This window comes from Callithrix jacchus, chromosome 7, assembly GCF_049354715.1.
Source record: "Callithrix jacchus isolate 240 chromosome 7, calJac240_pri, whole genome shotgun sequence".
NCBI classification, from domain to species: Eukaryota; Metazoa; Chordata; class Mammalia; order Primates; family Cebidae; genus Callithrix; species Callithrix jacchus.
In genome coordinates this window covers 57,222,424-57,236,373 of record NC_133508.1, presented here as the reverse complement: position 1 = coordinate 57,236,373, position 13,950 = coordinate 57,222,424, and the positions used below count along the sequence as shown (strand labels likewise).

Here is a 13,950-nt window from a genome sequence, read left to right as displayed (position 1 = left end):
CATGTGCAAAGGCCCTGGGATGGGAAGGAACAGGATGAGTGGGCAGAGGGAGAGGAAGGCATTGTGACTGAGTAAAGAGGGGTGTGATGTGAGAATATGCAGGAAGGTGGAGCTGACTTCTCAGGGCTTTTCTGGCCCATTACAGAAGGTTGTCTTTAAGAAAGTGGTGCCTTTATTCTGAGAGCAGTGGGAGCCACAAGGCGAGGAAGTAACATTAACAGTGTGTTGAGAAGGGGTGGAGCGGAAATGAGACACCAATTGGGAGGCTGTGGGGGTTGTCTAGGTGTCTCAAGGCAAGGGCTTGAGTTAGGGTCATGAAGATGGAGATGCAGAGGAGGGGAAAAAGTCCGGAGATCATCAGACAGTAACATAAACAAGGCTTGGTGGGAGGTGGAGGACAGGGGTGTGAGGAGGTATTGACAATGACCTCTAGACTTCTGAACAGACTTCTGGATGGGAAGATGAGCCATTGACTGAAGTGAATGTGGGGCTGGGGGAACCCAGGTTTGGGGGTGAAGAAAGGAATTGAACATGGTTGTGTTAAGTTTGCATTCCCTTTCAAGCATCCTAGTGGTAGTTGGGTAGAAGGGAAGAGGCAGATAGGGGTGCTATGTCCTTCCACCCCAAGTCCCCCAGCCACGGGAAGGGGGGTTCCCTGCATCCTACAACTTCCAGAAGAACCTGGCCTCATCTGTCTATAGATTAGTGTTTTAGACCTATTTCTAATCTAAGAGCAAACAGAACATCGGGAAATGCAATGAGCACCTTCCTTTACTATGTGTATTCAACTTGCGTCCTCCCTACGTGGGAATTGTATTTTCTGAATTCCAAGAGAGCACCCACAGAGGATTCTCAGGCTTGTTCCGGGAGTGATGTGCATTATGTCTGTGTGCTGTATAGCAACTGGGAAAACCGGAAGAGAAGGGAAAGGAAAAGGGACCCATTTTTAATGAACTGGGTGCCAGACCTTAGGCGAGCATTTTCTCTTTTACTAGCATTACACTGTTTGATTCTCACAAAAGTAAAGTAGGTATTATTGAGCCCATTTTACAGATGAGAACTCTGAGCCTCAGAGAGGTCAGATAAACTGTCCCAGTTGCACAGGTAATATGGGTTGGGGGTGGAATTTTAACCCAGGCCTGCCTATGTCTAAAGCTCAGGCTTTTTTTTACCACACCAGTCCTATCTGAAAGTGGAGTTCTAATCTGGGCCCCGGAAGGATTTGGCTTTCTTCAGGGCTGGGAGCTGGAGGGCAGAGTTTACTTGGTTTATGCACTGCCCATCTGGCGGGAGCCCAGAGCTGAGCTCTCTCAGTCTCATCGTCTGCATCTGGCTCCCGCCCCAAATTTAGCAGCTCCAACTCCCGCTTCACCTTTCCACTGCAGACACTCTGCTCTTCTCACTGTCCCGTGGGAGTGCCAAGGGCTTTCTCACCTCTGCACCATTGCTCCTGCTGCAGCTCCTCTTAGAATGCCTTGTTCTTCCCACGCCCTGCCCAGCCTCCACATCCCAGCTCCCAGCATACCCTTTCTTGCCCTCTGTGATCAGCTCAGGGGTCTTCTCTGAGAACCCTCTCCCGATTCTCTGGGCAGAGTCGAGCCTTCCCTCTCCTGGACCAGCAAGGTGCCTAAGAGTCTCCCAAGGCCAGGTTCAAATCCTGACTCCTCCACTTAGGAGCTCAGTGATCTGCAGCAAATTACTTAACCTCTCTGGGTCTCAGTTTGCTGCTCTGTAAAGTGGGGATCGTAATGGCACTGACTTTACAGGCTCATGGAGAGACTAACGTAATGAATGAGCGAGATGATGCCTGGCATACTGTGAGCCCTGGATGGGTGATGGATCCAGGTGGCATGCTGCCCACTGTTAGGCGTGTATTTATTTACCCATCCATCTTCCCCTCCAGGCTGGGAACTCCTTGAGGACAGAGGCTCTCTTTTATTTCAGTATTCCCGGTACCTACCACAGGCCCAATACAGACTTGCATTTATTGAATGAGTGGACAGATGCCAGAGTTTTTATTCTATGTGTTTTCCTTCACTTCCCTGTGTTTCGCTTTTCAGAGGTTACAGATGGATTTCATGCTCAGCTACGCCCTTCACAGAACCGAGCCTGAACACATAGTTTCCCAATAAAGGTTTGTGGTTTATTTCTGCAGGCAGTCCCTTCCCAAACAAACAGCATCCAGCCTGTGATCCGCAGGAGCAGCCGCCACCCTCCCGGGTGTAATGGATACATATTTATTATTGCCCACGTGTCTTTCCTCCCCTGCAGAGCACTGTATTAAATGGCTGTTCCACAACTCAAGTGCACAAATATTCCTTTCAAAATTATTACATTCACCTTTTGTTGGCAGAACATGCCATATGAAACATCCCAACCTCTTATTGAGTGTGGGTGTCTGCTTTCTGCTTCCACCTCAATAGCAGTACTGAGGCCAGAAGGCCTTGTCAGGTTCCAAGTGCCTGCTTGGCCAAATATTGGCTGGACCCAGGGGGCCAATGTGGGAACTGATTCTGGGTTAACCCGAGCTGACCTAGTCAAGGCTATCATCATCACATCATTGTCTTCGTCACTGATACATTACCAGCATTACCGCCTTCACATGGCCATGGCCGCCATCACCACTACCACTATCATCACCACCATCACTGCCATCATGACTGTAACCACCGCCATCACCACCATCCTCACCACTAAAGCCACCACCACCACAATCATTACCACTAGTACCACCATCACTACACCACCACCACCACCACAATCATTCCCATCATCACTAACTCCACCACCACTACCACAACTGTCACCACTATCATTACCACTATTACCACCATCACTACGTCCACCACCACCACCACCACCATCACCACTATCATCTCCACAACCACCATCGCCACAATCGTTACCACCATCACTATCCCCCACCACCACCATCACCAACACTATTACCACCATCATCACCACCATCACCACCATTACCACCATCACTATCTCTACCACCACCATCACCATCAGTCACCACCATCATCACCACCACCACCACCACCATCACCATCACCAGTACTGTCATCACCACAATCGTTACCACCATCACTGCCTCCACCATCACCACCATCACTACCTCCCACCACCACCATCACCATCATTGTCACCACCATCACCACCACCACCATAACCACCATTACCACCATCACTACCTCCATCACCACCATCACCATCATTGTCACCACCACCATCACCACCATCACCACTACCATTACCACCATTACCAACATCACTACCTCCACCACCACCATTACCATCATTGTCACCACCACCATCACCACCACTACCATCACCACCAGCACTACCAACTTTGCTGCCATGGTTACCACTACCATCTGCACAGCCACCATCGTTACTTCCATTATCAACATTGCCACATCATCATAACTGTCACTTTCACCATCACCACATTCATTACTACCACAATTAATACTATTAATTACTAACATTTATTGAGAGCTTTATCTATGATAGGTGTAGAACCTAGCCCCTGATGTATGTGACTTTACCTAATCCTCCAAATGAACTTAGAGGCAGGTACATCTTAAATTATGGTTTTACAGATGACAAAACTGAAGCTCAGAGAGGTTAAGAAACTTTCTCAACATCACACAGTCAGCAAGTGGTGAAGTTTTTTTTTAAAACTCAAGCCAGCAGACAATTAATGAGTATTCATTAGCATGTAGGATACAGTACCTCCCATTATCCGGGACACAAAAATGAGTGTATTTCCTAATGACAGGGATCTTTATAGCTTTCTCAAGGAGATTAGACATATAATTAATACAACACAGCCTACAGGTGTGTCTTTGAGAGAGAAGGTAAACTACTATGAGGGCCATGAGAGGGAAGATCATTTCTGGTTAAGAACTATATACCTGGGGGCATCCTCATAATACAAACATTTTGATAAAATCTGTCCTACGCTTTTTGGTCATGTAAGAGGCCCGATGGCTCACCCCTATAATGTCAGCACTTTGGGAGGCCGAAGTGGGCGGATTGCCTGAGGTCAGGAGTTTGAGACCAGCCTGGCCAACATAGTGAAACTCTGTCTCTACTAAAAATACAAAAATTAGCCAGTCATGGTGATGAGCACCTGTAATTTCAGGTACTTGGGAGGCTGAGGCAGGAGAGTTGCTTGAACCCGGAAGGCGGAGGTTGCAGTGAGCCGAAGTCACGCCACTGCACTCCAGCCTGGGTGACAGTGAAACTCTGTCTCAAAAAAAGAAAAAAAAAGAGAGAGAGAGAAAAGAAAAAAGCCATTTTGTCTCTCTGACCGACTCAAGGGAGGACTTGGCTGTCTCTCCATTCTCCTGCCTACGCCCTAGGCCAATTTTTCTTGCAGTGCCAGGTTTGCCGAGACTGCCATCTTGGTTTCCAGCTGGAAGGGAGTTTAGCAGCCCTTTTACAGATGGAGAAAGCTGAGGCCCAGAGAAGGAAAGAAACTGATTGAAGGCAGAGTAAACGCTTCTTTTTCAGTTCCCTGACAGTGCAGTCATTCCCTGAGGGCTGTTTGGACTCTGAGATTATCAAGACTGGAAGGGGAAGGACCTATATTGGGACCTTCTGTCCTCATCGGCTGGTTTATGTGACATAGGGTGGTGGGGGGCCTAGAGGTCTCTGACCCCCTGTTGCTGCTCCTCCCTTGGTATCTCTTCCAAGGGGACCTCAGGGCAGCTGGGTGGGCCTGGGGGAGGGGGCTGAGAGATCTTTGTCCATCTTCAGAAGTTCATATTCCCCATGGCTGGCCAGGGAATCCTTCCCTCACTGAGGGAATGTTGTGGATCACGACAGGGAGCGGTGGATCACGCCTGTAATCCCAGCACTTTGGGAGGCCAAGGCAGGTAAATCACAAGGTCAAGAGATCGAGACCATCCTGATCAACATAGTGAAACCCCAACTCTACTAAAAATACAAAAAATTAGCTGGGCATGGTGGCACGTGCCTGTAATCCCAGCTGCTCAGGAAGCTGAGGCAGGAGAATGGCCTGAACCTAGGAGGCGGAGGTTGCAGTGAGCCAAGATCGCACCATTGCACTCCAGCATGGGTTACAAGAGCGAAACTCCGTCTCAAAAAAAAACAAAAACAAAAACAAAAAACCACCTCATCGGAACACCACATGGGCAGCACTTGAGTCTGCGTGTTCTCTTGGAGTAGCAGACTGGCCCTTTTCCAGAGAGGCTGGAGCAGGCAAGAGCGAGAGTGGAAGGATTTTGAGATGTTTCCTCTGAGCAATGAATGCAACCCCACCTTTTGGCATTCTCTCAAGAGACTGCAGAAAAGCCTTCAGCTGGTCTTTTGATGATCTCTGGGTATGAGACGAAAGTTTCTGTGAATGTGACTCATGCTGAGGTTAACTTCAAGGAGGAGGCAAAATGGCCTGGCTCTAAGAGGGCTACATTGGATTCCTTCATTTATTTGCTCTTTCAACAAATAGTTTTTGGCCTCCCACGAAGTGTCAGGCATTGTGCTGGGAAGAGGGGGAGCCAGTGGTGAGGACAGAGTAGCTGTGGTTTCTGCCCTTATGGGGAAGAAGGGAAGACAGACGTGACTCCAATAGTTACCCGAATGGAAACAATTACACACAGTTTTAAGCTCTATCTCCAAAGAAGCAAGGGCTGCAGAGAGATTGTGAACAGGGACTGGCCAGTGGTTTAGGGCGTCACGATGATAACACTTACGCGATGCTGAAAGGTGCTGGGTGGGCAGGACTGCCGCACTGGCTATTAACTTGGTTAGCTGGCTGTCTCCGTGTTGCATCAGCTCTTCAATAGTCTCTCATCCGCAGGGCCACGTGCTGTTCCTAGTGCTTCACTCGTACATATTTACTCATTTAATCCTTACCCCTGTGAGAGATAAGAACTCTTGTTATTTTACTAATTGGGAAACTGAGGCACCAAAAGATTTAGTACATTTTCCAATAATATACTGCTAAAGTAGCAGGATGAGGGTTTGTGCTCAGGCCCTCTGGTTTCAGAATCCAGCCTTTCTCCATTCGACTCCTAATGCTTCTGGTGGGTGAGTTTAACAGGGTAAAGATGGGGCAGGTGTGGTGTTGGGGTGGGTTTCAAGCACATGGAACAGAGCTGCATGGAAAATGCCTGGTAGTAGGAAGGGTACAGGGCACTCAAGGAAGTAGATGAGGCTGGCGCAGCTGGCAATAGAGGCCAAGGGGATGGGGGGTGGGGAAAGAGGGCAGGTGGTGGGGAGGGAAAGCAGACAGAGCAGGATTACATGGAGCCTAGGATTGTTATGGTTCCAGCCAGGATTCCAGCAGAATGAGCTCCACAGGAGTGGGCACACTGCCTGTTTTCTTCATTCATGTATACCCAGCTCTGATCACACTGCCTGGCACATAGGAGATGCCCAATAGTGATCTGGTGAATGACAAAGGGGGGAGCCAACCCCTTCTCACCAGCCCTCACCCAGCTTCGGCTTCCCCAGTTCCCGCTGTCTATCAAAATTCCTGGGGAGACTATCAGGGGGGTGACCACCTCTCTTAGCACCTGCAAATTACAATTGCTGGGGCTCCAGCCCTGGAAAATGCAGTTTAGTAATTCTTGGTAGGCCTGGGGAACCTGTATTTTCAATAAGCTCTGAAGATGATTCTGACTTTGCCTGGTTGCCCCTGGACACTCCTGGAAGCTGGTGGTTCTGCTTGTAAGGGACAGCATGGGTGTGGGGTACTGCCCTGCAGACATGTGCTGGGGGACACACCTTGGGCTCGCTGCCCCCCATCTCAGTGTTTATCCACAGCACTGTGGAAAGAAACACTGTTGGTGGGCTTTCCAATGATGGTTTCCTGGCAGCCCTCTCCTCTTCTGGGGTTGTGGAACCCTGGCCACCAAAGAACCTGGACTGGATCGTAGTTAATATGGTTGATATGGCTGTGTCCCCACTCAAATCTCATCTTGAATTGTAGCTTCCATAATTCTCACATATTGTGGGAGGGACCTGGTGAGAGCTAACTGAATCATGGGGGCGGTTTCCGCTATACTGTTCTCATGGTAGAGAATAAGTCTTAAGGGATCTGAGGGTCTTATAAGGGGAAACCCCATTTTCTTGTCTCTCATTTCTCTCCTGCCTGCCGCCATGTAAGACGTGTCTTTTGCCCTCCGCAGTGATTGTGCGGTTTCCCCAGCCATGTGGAACTGTGAATCCATTAAACTTCTTTTTCTTTATAAATTACCCAGTCTCGAATAGTCTTATCAGCAGTGTGAAAATGGACTAGTACAATAGTTGACCTTGAGTTTTAGGCATTCTGTAAAAGACCTAGAAATCTTTCGGGAACTGAGAGAGAGAACATTCAGTCAATCATCCAATAAACAAATTAGTCAATCTAGAGAGGAGAGGGGGAAGAGAAGAGGGATGGAGACAAGGGGAGAAGGTGAAATAGAAGAGATGGAGGAGACATTGAGGATGGAGATGAGGCATGAGAGGAGGAAGAGGGCAAGAACAGACAGTGAGAGATGCTGAAAGTGGGATGCAGTGGTTCTAGGGGGATGGCCCTGAGCGACAGCATTGTAGGAATCTGACAGAAAGGCTCTAGTTGCCCCCTATTCTTGGAGAACACCTGAGGGGTCGCACAGGAGCGCAGCTCACAGGTGGTGCAGGTGCTAAGACAGGTGGTCACCCCCCTGTTAGCCTCATCTTATAGTTTGTTGTTGTTGTTTAACATGGGGTCTCAATATGTCACCCAGGCTGGAGTGCAGTGATGCCATCATAGCTCACTGCAGCCTTGAACACCCAGGATCGAGTGATCCTCCCACGTCAGCCTCCCAAGTAGCTGGGACTACAGATGAGCACCAACCACACTTGGCTAATTTTTGTATTTTTTGTTAAGATGGGGTTTTGCTGTATTGCCCAGGCTGGTCTCAAACTCCTGGCCTCAAGCGATCCTCTTGCCTCAACCTCCTAAAATGTTGAGATGACAGGTGTGAGGCGCCACACCCAGCCATCTTACAGTTTTGAAGTGAGTGAAGCCTGCAGGACTGGAAGTGGCTGGGAAAGGCAGGCAGCTGTGTCGGGCCTAGTGGAGGCTGGGGCTCCACTTATCTCGTTCAGAACTGAAGACCTGAGCTGTGATGGTGCAGGGGCCCTCTGCATCTGGGCCATTAGCAGAGGGACTGGAAGTTGCACGGGTCAGAAAGGAGCCCGTCTGTAAGAAAAAGGTAAGTCTGGTTGGCCAGCCTCACTTTCCCCAGCTAGAAAATGAGGGCATGGGACCAGAAGATCACACTCATAGCTACTAACATTAAGCTCCTGCTATATGTCACACTCCTTTCTTGGGCCTTCTGGGGACCTGTCCTGAGCTGGCTGGACTCACCATTCCAACCTCAGCCCTTGCCACTCTCCCCACACCCTCCCGCCATCTTTCAACCTCACCATGGCCATGTATGCTAAGACTGTTCCTGCCTCAGGGCCTTTGTACATGCTGTTCCCTCTGCAGAAGGTCTTCCCGTGGTCTTTGCCTGACTGGCTCCTTGCCATCCACCTCTTCAGAGAAGCCCTCCATCATTACCCTGTCTCAAGTAGCTTCCCAGTCACTTGCCTTTGCATTACTGAGTTTTATTCTTTTCCACACCACTCCTGTTTCAGCATGCATGCTCCATGAAAGCAGGAACTTGTTCCTTCTGGTCTCTGGGGTGTCCCACCCCCACCCCCATGTCAGTGCCACATATAGACACTTGATACCTGCTTGCTGAATAAGTGAATGAATAAATGCAACTTGATAAGTTGGTGCTTAATTTGTGTTATTTCAAGTAGGTGTCATAAATATTTACTTTCATTAGCTATTGAGGGAGATGTTATCCTCAGGGTCCTACACACAAGGAAACTGAGGTCCCCTGAGGTGAGGTCACACAGCTGGGACCTGGACTCAAGACTCTGCCTCCAAAGTCCTCTCCCCCAAAGTGCCCCACCTTTTGTCGAGCAAAGAGGAGACACCAGCCATGAGAAGCTGGGGGTATTCTTTGTGCTTTAGAGATGCAGAGGTGATGGCTGCCGGTGAAGTCACTCAGCACTGCCACCCTCAGGCCTGTGGTGGTAATGCCCATTCCCAGTGCATACTGTCTGCAACTCGGATTCTCAGAGGTCCAGGGCAGGGCTGGGAGCAAGTGGCTGCTGTGTGGTCCACCCACCACCTCCAGCAGCTGGCTCCTGGAGGTGCCCAGTCAGAACAATACACAGGGATTTCCGGAGAGAGTGCTGTCCTTCAAACCACTCAGGCTCATTTCCCAGACAGACCCAGTACAATGCCACAGAGATTTCCCCAGTGGCATAGGGTGCTGCAAAGCCTCCTACTCACAGGACAGGGGCCCCTTGCCTCTGTGGGCAGCAGAGAAGTGCTTTGTGTGTCCAAAGGCTGCGGGAGTCTGCTTCATTGGTCCCTGTCTGTCGGCAGTGTCTACACCTCTTCAAACCCCTGAGCTAAGGTTTATCGTGGTCAAGGGGCAAGATCATGGCTATTAGAGGCACCTTGGCCTGGATTCAAGTCCCAGATATGTGACTTACTGGCTAGATGATGTTAGGCGAGTGACATAACTCTCCAAGCCTCAGTTTTCCCACCTGTAAAAGGGAGATGCTTACGAAAGTGCCTGGTCCCGAGTAAGTCAGCAGGCGGCCTATCAGCCCCTTGCCACCTGGCCACACTTTCACCTCCGACTGCTCCTGCCCAGTTCCTCTGCCATGCTTTGCACACATTTTTCTCTGCCTGGACACTTACCCTGCCTTGCATGCTGGGCCAAGGTCTCTTCCTTCTCCATGACAGGCACCTCCTCCAGGAAGCCTTCCCAGAAACCCTCAGAGCATTGGTCTATCCTGGGTTCTCTGACCCTCCATAGTGCTAGAGTGATGAGGTCTGTAATGGTCAGTAGGTGTAGACCAGGGCTGTGCTGTTTTCGTCCCAATGCACAGGACTAGACCAGGGCTGTGCTGTTTTCGTCCCAATGCACAGGACTCAGCACAAAAGCAGGAGGAATATCAGTTGAATACATAGATGAAAGAAGGAATTAAAAATAGGAATGAATTAATGAGTAGAGAAAGGAATGAGGAAAGCATGGAGGAAGGAAAAAGACAAAATGAAGGGAAGAAGAAAGTAAGGGAGGGGGAGAAAACAGAAGGTGAAAAGAAAAACGAGAAAGAAAAGACAGAGAAGGAAGTGAGTCCTCCTAGGGCTCCTTCCTGCTATGCTGATGTCTCGGGTCCCAGCTATGCACCTTCCTTACCCCCCTGTCCTGCCTGCTCCTGTCTTCCTGTCATTCCGCAGAGGTCCTCAGTTGCCTCAGTTGCCTCCGGCTCCCACAAAATATTCATTGTTCTCTTGCCTGCTCTGCTCCTCCTCTCTCTGCTTGTTAGGTGCCAAAATGGTGGAATGATCAGAGGTAAAGCACGTCTGTCACCAGCCATGGAGGGGCTGATTCATCGAAAGACGCTCTTCTCCCCTGGCTCCACTGCAGAGGCTGACTCAGCCCTGGCTGCTTCTCTCCTGAGGTCGCAGCTGTGTCTCCCCCAGAGGCTCCAGGAAATGTAGCATAGGCTTCGAAAAGGGCACAGTCCCTGGAGCTAGAGAATTTCTTTTGGAGCAATTGGGATCAGAGACCCCTTGGCTTGAATGCGGTGGGGCAGACCTTAAGGATGCTGAAAGGGGCTGGGAGGTGCGTCAGCCTGTGCCAGAGCTAGGGGAGCCCCAGTTCCACTTGGCATTCTGGAAAACCTCGTGGGCAATTCCTTGAGCACAATCCAGGGGGCTGTTGTCTGGGGATGGGCTTGGGCTGATAGGGGAGCGGGCAGGCTTTCCAGATGAGACTGGGGACAGGGCTGAGAGAAAACAAGGGAGTGAACACTCCGTGGGCTGAGAGGCAGAGGCTCAGAAAGGCTGCCAAAGCCCAGCCAGCTCCAGTCTGAGATGACAGCCATGGAGAACTCAGCTAACAGCTGCTTTTTCTGTGCACCTACTATGTGCCAGGTCTCTACCATGTGTTTGGGGCTCCAGGGCCCTTGTTTCATTCCATCCTTACACCAGCCTTCTGGCATAGTCATCTCCATGTGAGGAATGTCATTGTCATCTCCATGTGAGGAAACCAAAGCTTGGAGAGGTCAGAAATCCTCCAACCCATGGCCAGAGAGTGTCAGAGTCCCGATCTGAACCAAGAACAGACAAGCCCTGTTGCCTTCCTGTCAAAGCTTACCTTTTAGAAACGGTATTACTTTGTCTAGAATGTAATAAACATGCTAGCTGTAGAAATGCAGGAAAGTAGAGTTCAAAAAAGAAAAGAGAATTTACCCTGAACCAAGCATTTTCCCCGCTATGCTCTTAAAAAACCACAGCACGAACCACATGGCTTCTTGTTATTCCTCCTTAACGTTAGAGAAGAAGCATTTTCCTAGGAGAATGCAATGTTTGGCAAGTATAATTTTTACTGGCCGTGATAGTATTCTGGTTGGGTTGCACTCTAATTTCCTTAGCCGTTCCCCTATACTTGGACATTTGGATGGACTCCAAGCTTTCACTGCTATAGACAAGAGTGCTCTGTGTTCATGCTCAAGCTTTTTCTATGTCTCAGGAGATTTCCTGAGCATTCAGGAGATTCCTGGAAGGGGATGATTGGGTCAAAGGCAGGGATGTTTGGGGAGTGGGGGGACTGGAAGAGGACCAAGGAATCCTGGCAGTCACCCCCAAGGAGGGTGCTTTTTTATTCTAAGAGGGACCAGCTCTTTGAGAGCCTGCCTTCCTTTGGACTAACTGGTCTAAGTTAGACTGACATCAGAACTTTTGGTGATACCTTTTTGACCTTGAGAATGTTTCTTCGCTCTCTCATGAATGCTGTGGGTGTGCATTGAGGGGCTCTTCCTACATTCACCTTACTGCTGGGTTCCTGGAGACATTCGTGGATTCAGAAAGCTTGGGGATCATCTTCCTCAACCCTCCCCCTCTGCACACAGGGGTGCCATTTGACAAGTGCAGCGACTGGGCCCCAGCAGGGGTAGATAACTTGTTCAATCTGCCTGAGAGTAACTTTGCTGAGCCCAGATGGAGGCTCCCTGATTCCACGGCTCCCTCCACCACGTTAGCTGCCTTGCATTTTTTGATTCCAGGTCATATAATTCTATCCCCGAGCATAATGAAGAACGATCCTGGTATCATGGTTGCCATGGCAACACTGTCTCCAAATTTCCTGCTAGAGGTGCTGGGAGTGAGGGCTTGGGCTATGAGGGGCCTGAGGCTGGGGTGGGAGTGCTGACCAGAATGGGACTGGAGTCCACTAAGCTCATGCCAGGGCGATGATATCACTCTGATGCCCTCAAAGAAGCCCCAGGGCTGGGCCCAGAGCATGGACTGTCACCAACAATGCTCCTATTTGGTGCTGATGTTCCCCATGCAAAGAGAAGCAGGATCCACGTTTCACTTCTTTTTTTTAAAGACTGGAAGATGAGAGGCGCAGCTGAGTCCTGGAGCAGACTGAGCCACCTAAGAGGGGAAGAACCGCTGCAGAGAAACCGTGTCAGGCTTTTTTGAAGTTCCATGGGGAGAACAAGAGAGCAGAGGCTCCTGTTGGCTGGTGACAGGTGCTGATTTGTTCCGGGGAAACAGCACAGAAAAGTGCCTGGAGAGGAGGCTGGGCCAGAATGGGATGCAGGCAATGGGAGGGACTCTCAAGACACAGTCCTGGGCTCGCAGGCAGGACCAGCCCCCAAAACTGTCCCCCCAGGAGCCTGGAGAACCACTGCCCTGACAGGGGACACCTTGCTTCCTCTCCTCGAGCTGCTCTTGGCTGGGAGAGCAGAGAACAGGGGACAGGAGAGAAGACCCCAGAGTGCCCATGCTGAGGCTGAGCGGTCTTCACTTCCCTCTTTCCTTGGTCCTTTCCCTGTTCTCTTGTCTTTCCTCTCTTTCTCTACTTCTCTTCTCCCTAGCCGAGTCTCTCACCTCTCTTGGTCCTCTGGGCCTTTTCTTCTTCTTCTCTTGCCCTCATTCTTCCTCCTCTGTCCCTCCGGTCTTCTCTTTCACCTCCTCTCTTCTTCCCTCCTTCCTGCAGCTATGCCCTCTTCCCTCCCTTTCTTCTGTTCCCCACCAGGGGATTAGAAATGCATCCTGGTTACCCTGATCTGATCACTGCACATTGTATGCATGCATCAAAATATCACATGTACCCCAGACATATGTGAATAAAACATTAACAAAGAAGAAATGTAGCGGTTCTCTGCCTCATGTACAGAAAAGCCAATCCCAAGTATAAATAAATAAACAAGCAAATAAATAAAACACACATCAAACTGGGTCCCCGCTGCCTCCCAGCTATCATCTGGGCCTGCCACTATTTGCTCAGGGAATCTAAACAGCCAAGATCAAAGAGAAGGTTTAAAAGAGCTGTTGTTAAAAATTCCCAAAGATAAATAGACATGCATGTACAACAGCATTTCCCAAACTGTGACCTATGAACTCCAGGCCTTCAAGTTGGGAGAGGTAGTTCACTGATACCATTAAAGCACAGGCTCAAGCCCATTTGCCTGGGTTTAAATCCTTGCTCTGCAGCACGTTAGTTATGTGACCTTGGGTGAGGCCTTAAGTCCCTCTGTGCCTCAGCTTCCCTCTCTGTAAATAGTAATAATAACAATACCTGCTTCATAGGTTGTTGTGAAGATTAGATGCCTTAAAATGGAAAGATTTTAGGACAGTGCCTGACGCTTAATACGTGTTCCGTAAGTGTTACCAATTCCTAGAACTGTTGCCTAAAAGGACGTTTGAGACACACTGAATACTTCTGGGCTGCCATCTTGGAAGTAACACAATAGCACATTAGAGGGTCCAGAAGTCCCACAGCAGAAAGACCTGCTTGACTCTGTTTACCTTAGTCATTCTCAAACTCATTTTACCATAGTACAACTCATCTCTCCTTTGTATGC

General features: G+C 49.6%; 1 long non-coding RNA gene across 1 annotated transcript in view; it reads left to right on the top strand.

Annotated features, from left to right (window-relative positions):
• The window catches only part of LOC118155357 (uncharacterized), a 55,613-nt gene extending 42,406 nt beyond the window's left edge, over nucleotides 1-13,207 (top strand). Inside the window, exon 5 of the long non-coding RNA XR_004745779.3 lies at nucleotides 12,468-13,207. This is a non-coding gene — a long non-coding RNA (uncharacterized LOC118155357). The remainder of the gene's footprint in view (nucleotides 1-12,467) is intronic.
• Nucleotides 13,208-13,950: the final 743 nt, after the last annotated feature.